At 39.7% G+C, this 22,856-nt stretch overlaps 1 protein-coding gene across 1 annotated transcript in view; it reads right to left on the bottom strand.

The window, feature by feature from the left end:
• Positions 1–14,937, bottom strand: part of NT5C2 (5'-nucleotidase, cytosolic II) — a 104,732-nt gene extending 89,795 nt beyond the window's left edge. Inside the window, exon 1 of the mRNA XM_065893715.1 lies at positions 14,901–14,937. The gene's annotated coding sequence lies outside the window, so the exon portion shown is untranslated. The remainder of the gene's footprint in view (positions 1–14,900) is intronic.
• Between the last annotated feature and the right edge of the window lie 7,919 nt (positions 14,938–22,856).

Here is a 22,856-nt window from a genome sequence, read left to right as displayed (position 1 = left end):
CTGATCACATAGAAATAAAAATCAAATCCAACAATATTTTAAAAGAATAATACAACCAAGTGGAGTCAATCCCAGGAATGCAGAGATGATTTAACATGCTAAAATCAGTCAACGTATTAGCTGACTTAAAAAAAAAAAAAGGAACAAGAAAAACTGTATGATCATCTCAATAGATATAGAAAAAGTATAAGACAAAATTCGACATGCTTTCCTGATAAAAACTCTCAGCAAACTAGTTATAAAGGTAACTTCCTTAGTATGATAAAGTGCATCTACCAAGAACCTACAGGTAACATCATACTAAAAAGGTGAAAGACTGAATGTTTTCCCCCTAAAATCAGGAAAAAAGAGATGTACAGTCTCACCACTTCTACTCAAAATTGTACTGGAGGTTCTATCCTAGCCAGTACCATCAGGCACCTCTCAGCATATACAAAAATTAATTCAAAATGCACTGTAGGCCTAAATGTAAAATCTAAGACTATAAAACTTCTAGGAGAAAACATAAGAGAAAGTCTTTGTGAGCTTTGGGTTAGTCAAAATTTCCTAGTTCCAAAACCTAAAGCACAATGGATAAAAGAAAAAAGTTGATAAATTAGATTCTATCAAAATTTAAAACTTCTGCTCTTCAGAAGACACCAATAAGAGGAGGAAAAAACAAGTGACAACAGAAGAGACAAATTCTCAGCCTCATGGAGCCTACATCTTAGTGGAGGAGTAAGACAGTAACCAAACACACTGTGTCAGATAGTGATAAGTGGTATATGGTATAGGTAAAACAAATAAGGTGAAGAGATAAAGAATGACAATGATAATATTGTAGGAAAACCTTGGAAGGTATCTATAAGCAAACAATATTAGTTCAGAGACCTCAGTAAAGTGAGGGGATGATAGATAAAATAGAACAATAAGTCAACTTACTACTAGGTTGGCATTACAAGTCATGTTAATCTGTTTTGCACATTATGGTTTATATGTATATGAGTGATGTAAAAACATTTAAAATATTTTACTCCCTTAGGAAGTTTAAATATTGTCTCTTCAATCTTGTTTGTATACTCAACTTGTCCCTTTTCATGGCTAACAGAGGAATATAAACAAAACAAAATTGTATTTTCACATTATGTTTCCATTAAAATGTTTTCTATCACTCTTTGGGAGGAAAAGCGGAGGAGATAAGCTACAGTCTGAGGGAAAATATTTGCAAATCACACGTCTGATAAAACAACATGTATCCAGAACATATACGAACTCTCAAAACACAAGACAAAGAATCCAATTGTTAAAATATGGGCAAAGTGTTTGAGTAGACACTTCATCAAAAAAGATATATAGATGGCAAATAAACACATGAAATGATACTCAACATCATTTATCAGCAGGGAAATGCAAATTACAACCATAATGAGATTCTACTACATGCCTATTAGAATATTTAAAATTAAAAAGTCTGACCAGGGACGTCCCTGGCGGTCCAGTGGCTAGGACTCTGCACTTTCACTGCAGGGGGCACGGGTTCAATCCTGGCCGAAGAACTAAGATCGTGTGTGCCGTGAGGTGCAGCCAAAAAAAAAAAAAAAAGACTGACCATGCCAAATTTGATGAGGATAAAGAGCAACTAGAACTCCAATACACTGCTGGTGAGAATATAAAAATGGTACAAGCACTGTGGAAAACAATTTGCCATTTCGGTTTTTTTTTTTTGATGCGCTGCTGGTCTTGCAGGATCTCAGTTTCCTGACCAGGGATTCAACCAGACCCATGAAGTTAAAGCCCGGAATCCTAACCATTAGGCCACCAGGGAACTCCCACCATTTCTTTAAAAGTTAAACGTAACATCTACTCTATGTCCCAATCTTTCTACTCCCAAGTAATTGTCCAAGAGAAATGAAAGCATATATCCATATAAAGACTTGCACATGAATATTCAGAGCAGCTTTATGTGTCATAGTCAGAAACTGAAAACAACCCAAATGTCTATGAACAGGTGAATGGATACATGTTGTGTCATATCCATACAATGGAATATGATTATGCAATAAAAAGGAACGAACTATTGATATACAACAAGAATAAATCTCAAAATTATGCTGAGTAAAAGAAGACAAAAAAATGAGTGCACACTACATGATTTTGTTTACATAAAATTCTAGAAAATGCCAACTAAGCTACCGTGACAGAAAGCAGATCAGCGGCTGCCTAGAGTGGAGGCGTGAGGTGGGGAGGGGCCCAAGGAAACTTTGGGGTGTGATATGTTCATTACCTCAATTATGGTGACTGTTTCATGGTTATGTACATATGTCAAACTTATTGTACCTTCTAAATATATAGTTTGTTGTATGTATTTATACCTCAATAAAACTGTTTTTTAAAAGTCAGGTTTTTCTTTCCCTCTTTCCTTACAAATTAGAGATAGTAATTACACTAAAAAAAAGAATTCCCCCATATATTTTAACTTCTTTTTGTATTACTTTCTTCAAATTATTTGTAGGAAAAATTCAAAGCACTTTCTTGGATCATTCATGGACTAAACAGAATACATTTTATTTTAAAAATTCAAGTTACAGAGTCTCAGCAAAAATAACACAAGATTTTATTCTGCTAAAAATGTAAACATAAATGATTAAATAACCATATTATCACTAATATGAAATAAAATTTGCCATGAAGTCTATATAAGTTATGTGAAGGTACAGGGATGAGATTTTCTTAAATCATCATCTTCAAAAAGTTATTTGGTTTTCCTATGATCTTATCTAACACATGTTAGCATTATTATGACAGACTTTTGGACTCTATTCACAGAGTCAGTCTATCTAATGTTTATTTTTTACAGTGACAGTAAAATTATAGACGTTATCATCTGGCAAAAAAAAAAAATGTTCCAATAAGTAGGTAAACATTTTATTTGTCACCTGTTTACAGTGTCAAGCTTAAGAGTAGTTTTTTCAGTAAGGTACAGCAGTGACTAACGCTGAATAAAAAGCTCAAATTTTAATTCCTTCCAAGCAATAGTGGTATAGTTTATATTGAAACAGTCCTTTGTTTCAATATAAAATATCCAGCCTGCAAAGTAGTTGCATCTGGAGAGTAACAACTGAAATGAACTCTCAGGCATTTAAAATATTTTAGTTTCACACTTTAAAAATATTTCATAGGCAAAACATACATAGTTCCCTTCACCACTAACATCATCCTCCCCCAAAGAAAGGGAAACCAGCTGCCCCAAAAGCTTCAGGTAACTTCTGAAAACAGGAAGCAAAGAGTAACTGAAACTGCAGAGTAAGCCTGGTGAGCAATCTGCAGCCTGGTTAGCAAGGCCGTTTTAATGTCTCTTTCAGGTCATGTCAGTAGCTCACTTAGAAAGAAGTAAGTAGCACTTAAACACAGTATGTAGCACAGGTCCATCAGGCAAAGTGTTTTACACACATGGCAGTTTGAACCAAATATTCATCTTTCAATGGGATTAGTGTGTCACTATAGATTATAGGGTAATGATAACAGTTAAGTAAATATGAACACTCAGTGTTTTACTAAACTTCACTGGAATTTATCTTGTGTTTGAAATATAAAACTAGGAATTTATAAGTTTTATAATCAACCACTGTTATTCTAAGAACAATGAACACTGCTCCGAGACTTGAGTGGAAAGGATAATTTTGAATGGCTTTTTTGAATTTTCTCACCAGCCTGAAATTTATTTTATTTTCATAAATACAACTTTACTTGCATATGACACTAGTCATATTAAACTAGTTTACTTTATGGGAAAAGAAAAGTTAAAGCTGTATCGTCTATCTGTATGCCTGGTATCATACTAACATTTTACGCACAGCCCCTGATAATCCTAATCCTTGACAGATGAGCAAGTAAAACCAAGAAAATATAGAGGTAAATTAGATGGTTATATCATTATGTTGCCATCAAGGGTCCCCTCTGAAACAAGACCACAAACCAATTTACTTACAAATACATTCCCTGGAAAACAAGGGAAGTCAGATCTAAATTTAGATTAATTTGTCTAACAATACTGCTGAAAACCTAAATCACAGTATCTGTAGTTAATAGGGTCACCCCTAACTCAAAGAACAGCACTTTGAAATAAAATTTAGCTTTGAAAGTATTCTTGTAACCTTTGTTCCTTCTAATCATAAAATACATGAAGGAAAATAATCAAATAAAATATTTTAAGATGGAGGAATATTAATTTTTCCCAAAAAGTAAGACTCCTAAAAGTGTGTTACATATAAATTGTGTTAAATGTTTCATTAACTCCTATCTTTTAGTTTATGAGGAACAGTTTTTTGTTCATTTTTCATTTCATTATGTTCATTCAGAGTTCTTTATATCATTTGCCCTAAGTTATACTATACATTTGTGTAAAAGACCAACATTCATAGTTTACACACCAAGTGATACAGATGGCTAACAAATTCCAACTAATAAAATCGCACTTACCTATCCACACATATCACTTGCTATCCTCTCACCCCATTTTGTTTTTCTTTTTTGCACATTTACACTTCCAGACATAATGTATTTGACAGTTTGGTACTATCAAGTCCTTTTCTCTAAAATGTAAGTTTCATGAGGGTGAGACTTGTTTTGTTTGCTGCTGTATCCCCAGTTCCTTGAACTACAGACTTGATATATACAGGCAGAAATAAACTCCTAAACCTCTACACTTGGAGTGCTTTGCTTTCCAGAAGGTAAGTTCTGTATAAGCCTGAAAATGCAAGAATATTACACAAGTTTTTTTTAATGCTCTAAATGAATCTTCATGAAATCGTACTCTTGGTTCAGAAAACGAATAAGATTCTTAGCTTGATTAATGTAGTATTTTGCTAACATTTCGACACCAGGCCTTGGAACAAAAGGTTCCTTGTTCTCTGATAGAAAATAACAAAGCTGAGAAGAGATCTTGTCAAATAAGAAATGTAATACCTGTTGCCTGGACAATTTGTTTTTCCTCTTCAAGCAACAACATGCTCCAATCTCTAGTTTGAAACTGTAACTAGAAAATGTAAATTTATTGCATACGTTCCTAAAGTTCCAAAAATATACAAAAAAGACCCGAATTTTATGTTATCCTGAACACTTTACTGCTGCTACTCCTAGAATTCCATTACCTCTGCCATATCACACAGAATGCAATATTTGTTCTACATCTGCATATGAAGGTTGCTTCCAACTGAATGTTTTCAGTAATACCAGACCTTCAACAATAACATGGTTGTTGACAAAAAGGAACAAAAGAGTATGTAAAGAAAACATTTTAAATGACTGGGCTTGAGAATATGTAGTACAGATCTCCAGTGGATGCCTGAAACTGTGGGTAGTACAGAATGCTATATAAACGGTATTTTTCCCTATACATACATACATACACATGATAAAGTTTAATTTACAAATTACGCACATAAAAGGCACATTAACAACAATAACTAATAATAAAACAATTCCAACAATATGCTGTAACAAAAGTTATATGAATGTGGTCTCTCTCTCTCGAAATATCTTATGCTACTGTACTCATCCTTCTTGTGATGATGTGAGATGATAAAATGCCTACGTAATGAAATGCAGTAAGGTGACTGGCATAGGCACTGTGATACAGTGTTAGGCTACTATTGACCTTCTGACGATATGTCACAAGGAGGATCAGCAGCTTTGGGTGATCCTGGATTACTGAGCCATGAGGATGTCAGTGATTGCGGATCCCAGGCAGGATGGTGCACGATTTCATCACACTACTCAGAAGGGCACACAGTCTAAAACTTATGAATGGTTTACTTCTGGAATTTTCCATTTAATATTTTCAGACTGTGGTTGACTGCAGGTAACTGAAACTGTGGAAAGTGAAACTGCAGATAAAGTGGGACCACAATATGACTTCTATTTCTTCAAAACATTGCTATAATTAACTAAGCTATAATTAATTAATTATAATTAAACTATAATTTCAAAAGCATAAAGGTAACAAAGCTGAAAAGTTTTTACATTCAGCTAATATATAACACTTAGCACCTTTAGTAATCATTCTTGAATATCCTTTTAAAAGGCAGATAAAAAATTCTGCTTTATTTCAAAAAGAACTCATTCTCTTACCAATGAGCTCCTGGTTCATCATTCAATTTTGTTTTAGCTGTTATCTTGCCTCTTTCAAAATAATAAAGAAATAAAAACCAGAAAGGCAGAAATAATCACCATGGTATTTCTACTTTTTTGTATATATACAATATTTATGGCATACTTCACTTATTTGGTAAAAATTCAGAGATACGCATAAGTTCAATGCCTTAGTAATGCTAACATAATAATGGCTAACATTTATTGAGTGCTCACTTGTTTTCATGTATTATTCTAAACTCTATACATATCTAATTAACTTCTCACAACAACCATATGAATTAGGTACTATTATCTTAATTGTACAAAGAAGAAAACGGCATAGAGAAGTTAAATAATTTGACCAGGGTCACAGAATTATACTTGTAGTGAAGAGTGCAGATTCTGGAGCCATTCTGTCTGGGTTCAAAACCTGGCTCCGACACTAATTTAGCTCTACGTTTGAGCAAATTATACAATCACTTCAGTTTCTTCAACTCCAAAATGGTCAGAGTTGGAACAAGGATTTAATGCATTAATAAGCGCAAGGTGCTAAGAACAGTGGCTGACACAGTGCGTAATAAATTTTTATTTATTATACTAGAGCCCACAGTGTTTACTACTTGCGGCCTCTACACAATGTAGGGGCCTCTGCACAATGTAGTACATTATGTTTGGAGGAATGTTATAATAGGTTTCTACTTTCAGAGTCAAAACTTCAGAGTGTCAATTATGTGGCAAAGGCTATACAATTTCACACATTTTTTCATGTCAATGTAAGTATCCTAAATCTAATCTTAATCTACTATCTGTAGGTTTCTTTCGTTCCGAAAGCTTAGTTCCACATAGGATTATCTCATCAAACCTAGTGCAAAAGTCAATAATCCAAGGTTAAAAATATGGCATTTACTGATTTCAGATTTGTGAAAGATCCTGACGTTTCATCTTGGTCTTATTTACAGCATACCATGCTTAAATTCTTACAAATATATCTTTATTTTTACAATTTTCACACAGAATATTTCAGCTGTTTCGACCTCTACACCTTTAGCATGATCAGATAACTCAAAATTTTCACAATTTAGTGCATAACAAAAGCCATCCAGTCTTTATGAATTTACAGAGTAATTTTATGACAAACACAATGGTAGAAAAAGAATGTGTAACACAAATGCTAATTGAACACCACATTAAAGGTAGACTAAGCAGAAAAAATAAACAGCATTTATAAGCCTAAATATAAAAAAAAGCAAAACCATACAACTTTTAGAAGAAAACAGAGACGAAGAGCCCTATGACATCAAGGGAGGGAAGGTTTTCTTGGATAAAAGACAATACAAACCATAAAGGGAAAGATAGACAAATCTGACTATGTTAAAATTTAAAGCTTCTTCCTGCCAAAAACATTTAGTCTGAATTTAAACATCTAAGGAAATGATCAGACAAATCCAAATTGAAGGACATTGTACAAAACAACTGACCTGGACTCTTCAAACATATCAATATTATGAAAACAAACAAAAGTCTGGGGACCTGTTGTCGATTAAAAGTAACTAAAGGGACATGGCAACTAAATGCAACTCATGATCCTGGACCAGGGGTGGGGTTGGAGATTAAGTATAAAGGTCATTATTGGGACAATTGAGAAATTTTTAATATGCACTGTATATTAGATAATAATATTGCATTCATATTAAATGTGATAATTATACTGTAGTTTTGTAGGACATCCTTGTTTAAGTATATCTTTTAAGAGATGAAGTGCCATGATGTCTGCAAATTACTTTTAAATGGTTTAGGAAAAAAATGTATATATGAAATAAAAACTAAATATGGCAAAATGTTAACGGTGAATCCAGGTGAAAGATGTAAGTGTATTCATTGAACTATCACTGCACTTTTCTGTGACTGAAAATTTTCAAATAAAAAGTTGGAATAAAAATGTAAAACTTATGCACAACAAAAAGTAAAGAGCAACCACTGAGAAGATTTTTGCAACATCATAACTGAGAGAGGATTAGTATAGAGATAAAGAGAGCTGCAAACTGATGATGGAAAAGAAAATGAGCCAACAGAAAAAGAATGAAGCAATTTATAGAAAACAAAACCTTACAATAAATGGATGCAAATGGAATAAATCCTTACAATAAATGGAAAAACAAATTAAAATGAAATTTAATTTGATTTTAAAATTTAAGAGTCTGGCAATAACAATGTTTGTAATGATATGGTAAAAAAGGAACTCTCACAACCTGCTGATGGGTGTTTTGTGTTTAGTATTTTGGAAAATAATTCAGCTTTATTTAATAAAGGTGAAGATTCTCATACCCTACCACCTAAGAATTCCCTAGGCTTAGAATTCTCTCTCACACATGTAAACAAGATGAAACATCCAAGAATGTTTATTACAGCACTGTTACTAATAGCAAAAAAGGCAGAAACCCCTAAATATTCATAAACAAACTGGCTTATTCATATAATGCAATATTATAGAGAAATTAAAATGAATGAACTAAAGATATATCTACCAACATGGATATGTAGCAAAAACAATGTTAAATAACATCACTAATTATTAGGGAAATGCAAATTAAAACCACAAAGAGATATAACCTCTCACCTGACAGGAAGGCTACTATCAAAAAAACAAGAAATAACAAGTGTTGGTGAGGATGTGAAGAGAAGGGAACCCTCATACACTGTTGGTGGGAACGTAAACTGGTTCAGCCACTATGGAAGATAGTATGGACATTCCTCAAAAAATTAATATGATCCAGCTATCCCACTTCTGGGTATTTATCCAAAGAATATGAAAACACTAATCTGAAAAAAGATACATGCACCCCTATGTTCATCCCGGCATTACTTACAATAGCCAAGATTGGAAACAACCTAGTGCCCATCAGTGGATGAAAAGATGTGGGGTATATATACATACACACACAATGGAATACTACTCGGCCATAAAAAGATGAAATCTTGCCATTTGCAACTACACTGATGGACGTTAAGGATATCATGCTAAGTGAAATAAGTCAGATGGAGAAAGACAAATACCACATGATTTCACTCATGTGGAATATAAAAAACTAATAAACAAACAATAAATAAACCAAACCAAACAAAAACATAGAACAGAGTAGTAGTGAGCTACAGGGGAAGTGGGAGGGGGAGGGCAAAATAGGTAAAGGGGAGCAACTGTATGGTGATGGACGGACACTACATTTTTGGTGGTGAACAAAGGGTATACAGAAGTAGAAATAAAACACTGTACTTGTGAAACTTATATAATGTTATAAATCAATGTTACATCAATAAAATAAATTTTAAAAAGAAAGAATAGCCCCAACATTGGGACAGACTTGGAAACACAGGATGGGCAAGAAGTTAAACACTGCCCACCTCCCCCCAAAAAAATCTTCATATGAGCTTCTTTCACCAGTGCTTTATCATAAAATCATATCTTAAAAAAAAAATAAAAACAATGTTGAATAAAAAACCAAGTTGCAGAATCATGTGCATAATACATTAAACAAAAGTATATGCACTTTCAGGGATATATACATATTAGTAAAAGTATATAAACATAATGGGAATGATAATTACTCAATTCATGACAGGGAAAGAGAGGGTAATAGGATCAGCAAGGATTCATACAGGCCTCAACTGTATCTGTAATTTTATCCCTTTGAAAAATATAGTAAATTGAAAAGAGAGACTACACAATTAGAAAATGGGTAAAAAACCCACAAAATAAATATGATGGTCTATAATTAAGATGATCATTACATTATTTCCTGTATTTTGAAATATTTCATATTTTTGAATAAATTTAAATTAAAACATTAAAGAAACCACACTAAACTGAACCAAGGAGCATTAAAAAACATATACTCCACTGGACATTGGAAACAGAAATACTAATACAGCGGTCACTCTGTATCCGTGGGGGTTGGTGCCAGGACACCCCCCCAATCACAGATACCAAAATCCCCGGATGCTCAAGCTCCTTACATAAAATGGAGCACTACAGTCGCCCCTGTTTTTTTCCCCTGCTCTGCATCCGGATACGACGGGCCTACTGTACCCAACAAATTTACTGAGATGTATATTCTATATGTATATAAATATATATACATATATATTTTTATATATGTATATATATTTATATATACACACACACACATGTATTTTTAGCCATTAAACTTCAGGCACCAGATTTCAGTCTTCTCTTTCCAAGGAGATCCTGACACAGCAGGCTTTTTCATCTCACACTCCTGATAACGCCTCCCAACCAAAAGAAACACACAAAAGATAGGTACAAATAGTTCAACACTCTCCAAAGCAATTTAATCCTTTGGAGTATGTATTCCACCTAAAACGGGGGCTATTTTGCTGCTCTGCTGGCAATTTTGCTATTTGGTGGGGGGTGGGGTGGGGGTGGGAGTTGCTGCTAAAGTTGTTTTCCACAGAAAGGAAAAGAAAAAACAGCCACTGCAAACCTTGGTAACCAATCATAGAACACAAATTTCAAATGGTAAGAAGTCATATAAGATTTACTGTGTGGCTTTCCTGGTGGTGCAGTGGTTAAGAATCCACCTGCCAGTGCAGGGGACACGGGTTTGATCCCTGGTCCGGGAAGATCCCACATGCCGCAGAGCAACTAAGCCCGTGAGCCGCAACTACTGAGCCTGCGCTCTAGAGCCCGCAAGCCACAACTACCAAGCCCATGCACCGCAACTACTGAAGCCCACGCACCTAGAGCCAGTGCTCCTCAAAAAGAGAAGCTAGGGCTTCCCTGGTGGCGCAGTGGTTGAGAGTCCGCCTGCCGATGCAGGGGACTCGGGTTCGTGCCCCGGTCTGGGAGGATCCCACGTGCCGCGGAGCGGCTGGGCCCGTGAGCCATGGCCGCCGAGCCTGCGCGTCCGGAGCCTGTGCTCCGTAAGTGGGAGAGGCCACGGCAGTGAGAGGCCTGTGTACCGCAAAAAAAAAAAAAGAGAAGCTACTGCAATGAGAAGCCCACGAACCGCAACGAAGAGTAGCCCCCGCTCGCCGCAACTAGAGAAAGCCCAGTCGGCGCACGGCAACAAAGACCGAACGCAACCAAAAATAAATAAAATAACTAATTTTTTTAATGCTTTAAAAACATTATTTTAAAAAAAGGATTTACTGTGTCAAATAACAAGGACCTTAGCACTGCATAACAATTTGCTATCAATTTCCTTAAAGCAAATAATTTTTCAGGTCTGAACTTAAAAAACGAAACAAACACCAGCTACTCATAAATACGAGCTGTCTTACTTCATTAATTCTGTTCTATCTGCAAGAAACCCATGTAGCATATCTTGGAAACAGTTTACTAGAATTTCTCTCTCCAGGTTTTTTTTTTTATTAATCAATTTATTTATTTATTTATTTTTGGCTGTGTTGGGTCTTCTGTGTGCTGGCTTTCTCTAGTTCCGGCGAGGTGCACGGGCTTCTCACTGCGGAGGCTTCTCTTGTTGCAGAGCATGGGCTCTAGGCGTGCAGGCTTCAGTAGTTGTGGCTTGCAGACTCTACAGTGCGGGCTCAGTAGTTGTGGCTCACGGGTTCTAGAGGCAGGCGGGTTCTTAACCACTGCGCCACCAGGGAAGTCCTCCCTCTCCAGTTTTATCTCATAGTATTGCTCTACCAAACCCTTTGCTTTAGTGAGAACAATCCATTCAGTAAACCCTCAATATGCCCACTTTTGCATCCTCTCCCTACTCTCAAGTGTCACTGCCTCTATGATGTTCTCCCTGATCCCACCAACCTACGGTAATCTCTCCACTTTGAATGAAAAAAAAACAGTAATAATAGCTAACATTTATAGAGAATTTAATGTGTGCCTGTATTGCTTCAATGGAATTATCCCATTCACCCCACACAACTTTGTGAAATTTGAAATTTGTTCTATTTTCCCCTTTTTCATGGTGAGAGAAACTGAGTGAAGCTCTCTACGGTTAAGTTCTCTAAGGGTGCATGGATGCTAAGTGGCAAAGCCAGGTCTCACACCCAGACTCCAAAACCCAGGCCCTTAAACATATGTGATGCTGCCTCCTGGCTCACGTGCCTTTGCATTGATGGCCTTTATTGCTCACGTGTCATTTAACATATGCCTTGTGATATTTAACATTTTGTGTTCCGAGATGTCTAAGCAGCTCAAAATATTACATTCATTCAACAAAAATTTACTGAGAGCCTGTATGCCAGGCATTGTTGACTACTGGGCATAAAAGCATGTTACAGAGCCTCCACAAATGAAAAGTAGATGAATTCTCTAGACACATGGACATCCCCAAAATGTGCGGAACTGCAAAATTTTAAATATGTACACAGCAATTATAACTACATAAAAATTATATGTACATAAGAACTAGAAAAGATATATTTATTTATCATAAACAACATGATAAAGTTGGGTTTTTTTTTTAACTATTGCATTTAAGCTTTTTGGTAAGAGAGGTAAGCAATAAAAAGATGTACTTTTTTAGGGCTTCCCTGGTGGCGCAGTGGTTGAGAGTCCGCCTGCCGATGCAGGAGACACGGGTTCGTGCCCCGGTCCGGGAAGATCCCACATGCCACGGAGCGGCTAGGCCCGTGAGCCATGGCCGCTGGGCCTTGCGTGTCCGGAGCCTGTGCTCCGCAACAGGAGAGGCCACAGCAGTGAGAGGCCCGTGTACCGCAAAAAAAAAAAAAAGTACTTTTTTAAAAAAACATGTTTTGTGTTCTTTCTTTCCTCCATTAAACAGTAGAAATAGCCTAGAGACAGATGAATGAACATTCCTCCTAACATTCTACTGTAATCTGGCTTTCTTTAGGAAGATACACCTGATATCACTAGTAAGGTTTGCAGATACCCTATGTAAATATCTATATAAATCTTCCTACAATTATAAACTTTTGGAAACTTGAGGCTGATTGTAAATTTGCAAACAATGGAATCAAATCTTAGAACGGAATGAACCCTTGCAAACAACTCCTTTGGCCCTCTCATTTTACAGATTAGCTAATCACTTAATTCTAAATATCTAAAGTCTAGGGACTTCCCTGGTGGCGCAGTGGTTAAGAATCCGACTGCCAATGCAGGGGACACAGGTTCGACCCCTGGTCCAGGAAGATTCCACATTCCTTGGAACAACTAGGCCCGCGTGCCACAACTACTGAGCCCACGTGCCACAACTACTGAGCCCACGTGCTGCAACTACTGAAGCCCACGTGCCTAGAGCCCGTGCTCTGCAACAAGCCACAAGGGAAAGCCCACTCACCGCAATGAAGACCCAACACCGCCAAAAATAAATTTTTTAAATGTATTAAAAATAAATTAATTAAATAAAATCTAAAGTCTGGGGTGATGAGAGTAATGCAGCACCTATACCGAAATGTAGTGGCTTACACTGCAACAGAAATGCATTTCAAAAATAAAAAGTCTGTGTGTGCTAGCATCAGCCCAGCGTGTAGAGTTCTGCTTTTAATTACAAGCTGTGTCTTCTTGAACTTAACCTCTTCAGGCCTGGATGTCTTCATCTGGATAAATTCTAACCAGTGTTGAAAAGTGTCGAGGTAAATATCTTAAAAGACCTCAATAACATTAAGTTTCCACGGTAAATAGCACTGTTTCACATTACAGTTACCAGAGTTTGCATCCGCTGCCTTAAGAGGCAAAATGAACAGTATATACGCATTACGAAAACAAGTTCAATCAAGAAGAACCTGTCCGCACCCGAACACGCACACACGCACACACACAACCCTATAATGGTTATTAGTCATTGCAGAGCACTGCACTTAACAATGCATCCTCAAAATAACGGCCCAAAGCCGGGAAAACACTACGTCTGACATCCAACTCTACCTACGGCCTTTATTTTTATTTTTTTATTTTTTCCTACTGCCTTTAAAAGCTAAGGCCTACCGAAGTAAAAGCCCCCAAACGTCATGCTTACAACTAATGGTTTAGGCCTCAGGTTTGCATCTCACTCTCGGCTCTCGAGGGCTTCGGCGTAACCCAGGAAAAGGAAAGGAATAGACTGCCACCGGACAGTTGGCCCCTGACTTGGGAGCCATTGGGAAACAACTAGCACGTTTTTTTGCGGCGGCCTGCAATTCGGTGTGAGCTTTCCAGGAAGTGCTGCAAACGACGAAAACTGGCATGTGGCTTTCAGTTGGCAATTTCTGGTGGTTCTTGCTACAACGCTGTCAACCTTGCATCCTAACACAGCGGCTAGCTAGTTCCTCGGGGTTGACCGGGAACGCGCAAGGGGTGGGGAGGTCCATTAACAGGGCGGAAAGGCAGGCTTCGGGTTTGGACGGAAGGAGGCCAGGCGTCAGCCGTAAAATATAAGCACAACTGAGTAAAGAGGCGTCCGTCCGAGGCGGGACGGGGGCTGCCACCAACATGAGGGAAAAGCGGGGCACCGGGCCGGAAAGCGGCGAGGCGAGGGGCCGCGTTCCGAGGGTAAGGCGGCTCCCAGCGAGCCCAAGGCCAGGAAACAATGGCGCGAGCGTGACGTGGGGCTGGGGGCGTCGCCGCGGCGCCGAGCGATGGGCTGCTCCGAGGCGGGGGCTACCTGGCGCTGGAGGCGTGCGGGGTCCACGAGCTCGCAGGCGGGCGCCTGGACGAGCGGGGCCTGAGGGGCGTAGCGGCCGGGTAGGGCCGGGGCGGGGGCAGGAGGGGGGCCCTTGCCCAGGTCGCGCGCTCCACCGCTCACCCTCCCTCGCTCCCTCGCCCGCCCGCTCCTTCCCCTCCCTCCCGCGGGCCCCACCGAACTCACCGGCCCCACCGCACGGCAGCAAACCCAGAGCGCAACTGCCGCAGCCGCCCGGGCGCGCGCCCTCCCAGCCCCCACCGTCCCGGCACCGCCCCCGGCTCGCGCCCGGCCAGGGACCAGCGCGCTGTTCCGTCCCCCAGCTCCGCCGCAGAACCCGGCCTCCGCGACGCTCCCTGGCCGCGCTGCGGGAGTGGAACCGCGAGGCGGGCCTGCGTCCCGGTCCCTTGCGTGGGTCTGGGGATCTTCAAACAACAGAACATTGCCCGCTGCTGAGCTATGGGGTGACGCACGTTGACAACCCTTCCATGTCCTTTAGGTCTCCATCCCTGGGCCTTCTGCAGGGCCCTGGACTACCTCACTTACACTCCTACGCTTTCTCTTAGGGGGGTGGGGGCATCCGTTTTCCCAGCCACAGAATCTTACAGTCGAACGGACCTCAAAAACCCTCTGGTCCAGACTCCCATAACACGCCTGAATCCCAATGATGACTGAAAGTACCGGCTTTGGAGTTTGTCAGAAAGGGTTAGAACCCCAGTTCCACAACACGCCAACTGTGTCACTTAGGGCGATACACCTGACTTCATCATACCTAGTTCCCTCATCTTCAATATAGGGATGGATAACAACAGTACCTACCTCATGGGGTGGTGACAGGATGAAATAAGATAACAGAGGTAAGATCCTCGGCACAGTCCTGGCACATGGCACTCAAGAAATGTTCATTATTATATCAACTCCCACCCACCCACCACCAACTTGCACCTGAAAGAAGACTCCTCGGTGACAGAAAGCCACTGTTTCCAGAGCAATGCATTCCTTAGTCTCGGCAGCTCTGACTAGCCAGAAGGTGTTTCTTAAGCGTCCACTCTCTAGCCCAAGTCCTATCCCTTGCAGCCTCAGAGAACAAACAGGTCTAATCTCTCTCCCACCTTCCACTTTTCAGATACTTGAAGACTTCCGCCCAAGGTCTTCTCTCTTCCAGACCAGTATCTCCCATTCCTTCCATTGTTTCTCCTTTGTCCTCGTTTTGAGGGTCTTTGTCCTCATTCTTTTCCCGCACCTACTCGGTTTGATTGTGGCTACTTTAGAGTACATTGCCCAAGACTGGACCAAATGTTTGTGGTACCATCAGAGCAGAGCAGGACTGTAGCTTCCTCCTTGTACTGCCTTGCATTCAAGCAATAAAGTTCTTTGTACCTGCACTACTGACTCATTGAACTTACAGTCAGCTAAAACCTCCAAGACTTTTTAATACGTGCTCTGCTGGAGCATTTCTACCCTCTCGTGTTTTTGAGCCAACTTCAGGTCGGCTGAGGACAGGGCTTGGGGCTCTCACCTACTAGATTTTTCAAGGATATGTGGGGAGAAGAAATAGGAGTTGGAAGGTAGTCTGACACTACCTTTAAACCAAGGACACATGGAAAAAGGCCAGAGTTTGTGTCTAAAGACCATGGCACTAAGCAAATAGAAAAAAAATATATATGCAATGTGATCTCATCTGAGCAAAAACTGTGCATGCACACACACACACAAGACTAGAAAGAAATATGTAAATAATTGTGTTCATAGTGGTTTTCTTTCAGCGATAAGACTTGGGGTGGTTTCTTTTGTTCTTTATACTTTTTCATAAATTTCCCAGATTTTCTACATTGTTTATATTACTTTTTTTTTTTTCTCGAGGTACATGGGCCTCTCACTGTTGTGGCCTCTCCCGTTGCAGAGCACAGGCTCCGGACGCGCAGGCTTAGCGGCCATGGCTCACAGGCCCAGCCACTCTGCGGCATGTGGGATCTTCCCGGACCAGGGCACAAACCCGTGTCCCCTGCATCGGCAGGTGGACTCTAAACCACTGCGCCACCAGGGAAGCCCTGTTTATATTACTTTTATAATCAAGAACTTTGTTTCCAAAAGAAAGAAACCAGAAAAAAAATTTTTTTAATCAGAGAGATGAAATAACTTGAAAAGAATGGGAAAAAAAGTTAAGAGATAACAGACTAGGAGAAAAGATTTGTAATATATAAAACAAAGGATTTGTATGTGGAACATATAAAGGACTCAACAAATCAATAAGAAAAAAATTCACTAGAAAAATGGGCAAATGTAAATAGGCAGTTCACAGAAAAAAAAATATAAATTGCCAATAAGAATACAAAAAGATGCCCAACCTCAGTAGTAACCAGGGAAATGGAAATTAAAACAGAAACTGGCAACAATTTTCAAGCTTCATGATATCAAAAGAATGTAAATTGTCACAGCCATTTAGAGGGCAATTGGACAACATCTATTAAATCCGTGTCTCAGCAATGCCACTTCTAGTTATCTACCATAACTCCATGTTATGGAGGTATGTACAAGGATAATTACTATGATACTGCTAATAAAGAAAATTTGGAATTAGCCATAATGCCCAGCAATAGGGGAATGGCTAAATAAAATGTAGAATACTCATAAAATGGAATTCTGTAGAGAATTTTAAATAAATGACCTTGATCTATATATGTAAATATAGATCTATCTCAAAAGCATATTGGTTTTTTAAAATTTTTATTTATTTTTTAACATCTTTATTGGGGTATAATTGCTTTACAATGGTGTGTTAGTTTCTGCTTTATAACAAAGTGAATCAGTTATACATATACATATGTTCCCATACCTCTTCCCTCTTGCGTCTCCCTCCCTCCCACCCTCCCTATCCCACCCCACCAGGCGGTCACAAAGCACCGAGCTGATCTCCCTGTGCTATCAAAAGCATATTGTTGAATGAAAACAGCAAATTGCAGCATGAGATTGATTGACTGATTTGATATTTTTAAAAAACTCTCCCCAAAAATGAATAACTTTAGTTTAATCATGAAAAATCATCAGACAAGCCCAAATTGAGGGATATTCTACAAAATACCTGACCTGGACTCTTCAAAAGTGTTAAGGTCATGAAAGCCAAGAAAAGACTGAGAATTATTACAGATTGAAGGAGACTAAGGAGACAAGACAACTAAACACAACATGGGATCCTGGATTGGATCCTGGAAAAGAAAAGGGACATTAGTGGGAAAACTGGTGACGTTCTAATAAAGTCTATGTTTAGTTAATAGTATTGTTCCAATGTTAACTTCTTCGTTTCGATGACTGAACTGGAGTTATGTAAGCTGCTAGCACTAGGACAGGCTGAGTGAAAGGTACACTGAAACTTTCTGTACTATCTTTGTAACTCTTCTGTAAATCTTAAATTATTTCAAAATAAAAAGTTAATATAAAACACAGAAATACCATTATTTCTTATCCTCCCTGCTATAGACAATATTTGTGTCCCCTCTAATTTCATATGCTGAAACCTCATCCCCAATGTGATGGTATCTGAAGGTGGGCCTTTGGGAGGTAATTAGGTCGGGAGGGCAGAGCTCTCATAAATGGAATTAGCGTCCTTATAAAAGAGATCCCAGAGAGCTGCCCACTCCGTTCTGCCCTGTGAGGACACAGCAAGAAGACAGCTGTCTCTGAACCAGGAAGTGGGCCTTCACCAAACACTGAATCTGCTAATACCTTGCTTTTGGGCTTCCCAGACTCTAGAACTGTGAGAAATAAATTTATGTTATTTATAGACCACCCAGTCTCTGGTATCCTGTTATAGCAGCCTGAACTAAGACCATTACATATTAAGTTTGTAAAAGATTTTCAAAACAGATTGTAAGGCTACCTGCCAAACTCTTTTATCAGAGGTTATCTTTAAGACAGGGATAAAAGACCAAGATTGTGGATAATGTTCAAAGGGAGTATTAGCTTTAGTTTTAATGTTTTAGAAGATAAATGTACTCATGCACTGCTTTTTAAAAAAAATGATAAATTTATTTATTTTGGTGGTATTGGGTCTTTGTTGCTGAGCGCGGGCTTTCTCCAGTTGTGGCGAGCGGGGGCTACCCTTCGTTGAGGTACGCGGGCTTCTCATTGCGGTGGCTTCTCTTGTTGCGAAGCACGGGCTCTAGGCGCACGGGCTTCAGTAGTTGTGGCGTGCGGGCTCAGTGGTTGTAGCACACAGGCTTAGTTGCTCTGCGGCATGTGGGATCTTCCCGGACCAGGGCTCGAATCCGTGTCCCCTGCTGCGCCACCAGGGAAGTCCCATGCATTGCTTTTTTAATCAAAAATTAATCTTACAAATGCAAAAGGACAAGATACCTGGTCTCATGACTTTCAGGAGTAAGACAAGCCATGCCAACTATGAAACAACCTTCTAACAGAGGGTTGGGGAGCCTGAGGAAGCAATGAAGAGCCTTAAGTGGCTTGCTTGGTGTCTCTGACTTGACATTGGCAGAAGGGCCCAGGCAGTACTTGGCAAGAAAGGCCATCCCACTGTGGCCTTGGATGGCTTCTCACCAAACTTTCTGCCCAAGCACCCACATGGCTACACTACCCCTCTGATTAACACAATTTCCCCCTAGAATACCATAAACTCTGAGTCACCCAGAATGTGAGCTGCGTTTACAGGTCACTCATCAGTTTTCTGCTTCTTGGCAGAATCCCTCAGAGAAACGCAAGCATTGCCCAATACCCTGCCCTATGGCCTAGAAACAGCCTGCCCCCAGATCTTTCTCCCAGGAAGTATTCAGTCATAGATCCAATCAGCCACCTTGGAAGTCCCCTCTCTTTTTCACCCATCTTTCTCTAACAGCATAGGGTCAGCACTTACTGTGATAATGCATTATTCGAGGAGACAATCAGAAAACATTTAGTCCAGCTACAAACATCTAGTCCAACTTGAGAGACAGGACATCCATGTAAGACTTAGGAGCACCTACATGTCTTCAAAAATGTGCACTGAACTCCTTCCATATGCCTAACACTGATCAATAAAGACATGAGTTTCTGCTCTCATGTAGGTTTCTGACTGCCTGGAAAGATGGACTTTAAACAAACAAATAATTATTTTACTACAATTAGTAAGTGCTATGCAGGAAAAGTAAAAGATGCTTTGAGGGAGAACAAAATAGGGGCTCGGCTTTGGGGTAGGGCGAGGGTCAGGAACATCTCAGCTGAGCCCTGAAGGATGAATAGGACTTTTTTAAGTAAAAAAAAAGTGAGAGAGGGGCTTACTTGGAAGAGTAGAGAATCCCTGAAAAAGAGACCAGTTGGCACAAAGGCCCTGAAGTAGGGATGAGCCTTGGATTATCTGCAGAATGATCAGCAGCCTAGAGGGAAAGGGGGAAAGTGGCCAAAAATGGTCCGTAAGGAGGCAGAACCAGACCTCACAGGGCACTATAGACCATATAAATCATCTGCAGCCTTATCTTAAGCGCAATGGAGAGTACTTGACGGCATAAAGCAGAGGAGGGGCAGAGATCAGGTCTGCAGTTCAAATGAATGGAATGTAACCAACCGATCAATTGCCTCATATACTCATGAAAATTAATTCATTTGAATCAAGCAAAGATCTCTGAGGTGCCTGTTGGAAACTTCCACTGGGTGTTTACAACATGAGAGAGATAAGATCTGCAACCTCTATCACAATTGTTCTATTTATCAAACATCTACCAGGTAGTAAATACTGGAAATCTAAATTGATCCCCCAGGACTTCCCTGGTGGCACAGTGGTTAAGAATCCGCCTGCCAATGCAGGGAACACAGGTTCGAGCCCTGGTCCGGGAAGATCCCACATGCCGCAGAGCAACTAAGCCTGTGCACCACAACTACTGAGCCTGTGCTCCCCGTGAGCCACAACTACTGAGTCCATGTGCCACAACTACTGAAGCCCATGCACCTAGAGCCCGTGCTCCGCAACAAGAGAAGCCACAGCAATGAGAAGCCCGCGCACCGCAACAAAGAGTAGCCCCTGCTTGCTGCAACTACAGAAAGCCCGCACACAGCAATGAAGACCCAACGCAGCCAAAAATAAATAAATAAATAAATAAATTGATTCCCCACCCACACTTTACCCCAGAGTGCATGCTGAATATCTATTTAGGAAATTAAACCCTTGGGTAAAAGAGGAAGGCAGGTCGTTATAAGCCCCATGCCAGATTAGTGGTCCCGAAAAACTTCCCGAGTTTTGGAAGAGATGGATTCCTGAGGAGACAGAAGAGTCAGAATCGAATACACAGAGATACTACTTCATACCTACTTTAAGGAAGAAAAAAAAAGGAGGTAAGTGTTGGCAAGGATGTAGAGAAACTGGAATCCTCCTGCATTGCTGGAAGGAAAGTAAAATGGTGCAGCCTCTGTGGTGGTTCCTCAAAAAGCTAAATATAGAATTACCATATGACCCAGCAATTCTACTTCTAGGTATATTCCCCAAAGAACTGAAAACAGGGATTCAAACGGACACTCATATGCCAATGTTCATAGTAGCATCATTCATAGTAGCCAAAAGGTGGTATCAACCCAAATGGCCATCAACACATAAATGGATAAACGAAGTATGGTACATCCATACAATGGACTATTACTCAGCCATACAAATAAATGAAGTTGTGGTACTGCTACAACATGGATAAACCTTGAAAACATTATGCCAGGCGAAATAAGCCAGACACACAAGGACAAATATTATGTGATACTCCTTTTGTGAAGTACCTAAAATAGACAAATTCATAGAGACAGAAAGTAGATCAGAGGTTACCAGAGACTGGGGCAGTGGGGAGGAATGGGGAGTTATTGCTTAATGGGTCCAGAATTCCTGTTTGTGATGATGAAAAAAGTGTTGAAACAGGCAGTGGTGATGGTTGCACAACACTTTGAATGTACTCATGCCACTAAGTTGTACACTTAAAAATGGCTAAAATGGCAAATTTTCTGTTATATATATTTAACCACAGTAAAAAAAATTCAAGGGAGGGTGGGCTGGAAGTTTGGGATTAGCAGATGCAAACAATTACATATAGAATGGATGAACAACAAGGTCCTACTATATAGCACAGGGAGCTATATTCAATATCCTAAGATAAACCATAATGGAAAAGAAAAAAAATAAGTGTCTATTACACAGATAAAAAATTATTTTAAATAAAATGGAAAAAAAATTCAAAAAAAATTAAAAGAAATCAAATACATAAATAGGACCATTTCCTCCATGTTCACTGAGCTCCTTCCAAATTGCCACTTTTCAGTTGCTGGCCCCCATGTCCCTCTATAAAAGCTCTTTTTACGTTTGGACTCTATTCATCCTTTCGGCCTTAGCTCAAATGTAACTCAGAGAGGGCTTCCCAATCTCCCTACCCCAGTATTCTTTCATGTTGCCCGCACCTTCCCTTCCCTTCCCTTCCCATCCCACAATTGCAATTAAATAAATATTTGTGTGATTATGTCTTTAATATCTGCCTTTTCATTAGGTTGTAAGCTCCAGAGGAGCAGGGACAGTCTTGTCCACTGTGTCTGTCTCATCCCCTGAGAGAGGATACAGCACCTAGCCCAGGGTCTGGCACATTGGGGATTCCATATATATTTTTACATAAATTAATTAATAACTAAATGAATGTGTGGTAGGATTGTTTTTAATTTTAATGCCTTTCACAATGCTTTGAGTTTGATTAAATTATTTAAAAACCAAAAAAAAAGTACATCAGGGCTTATATCCCTGTGTTCTACCTTGCAAAGTTGTCAGCAGTCTCTTGGAGCAGGAACCTGAGTGAGACAGTAGTACAATTCGTTTCCAGGTAGATCTGCTACAACACCAACCATTCCAATCTTGGTCTCTAAGTGGTAAGTTGTTGGGCTTACGATGGAACCCCTCTTCACTGTGGGACCAGACCTGCCAGCCCCCTATAGAGCATTTCACGTGTTCAGGTTAAGCAGCATCTATATTAGGACCAAAAAGTAAGGCATACTAATGTCAGAATGAGAAAGAGCGTTCACTCGTTTATTGGGAAAGCCACTTCTCTGATAAGCCTAGGTAAGTTTAGGCTTTATGCCATTAGTCAATGAAGGCACTTCCTACCTGAATGTCCCCATCTTAGCACTCTGCATCAACCTCAG

The sequence above is a fragment of the Phocoena phocoena genome, chromosome 16 (assembly GCF_963924675.1).
Source record: "Phocoena phocoena chromosome 16, mPhoPho1.1, whole genome shotgun sequence".
NCBI classification, from domain to species: domain Eukaryota; kingdom Metazoa; phylum Chordata; class Mammalia; order Artiodactyla; family Phocoenidae; genus Phocoena; species Phocoena phocoena.
The sequence above is the reverse complement of the archived record's forward strand: the minus strand, read 5'-3'. Positions and strand labels throughout refer to the sequence as shown.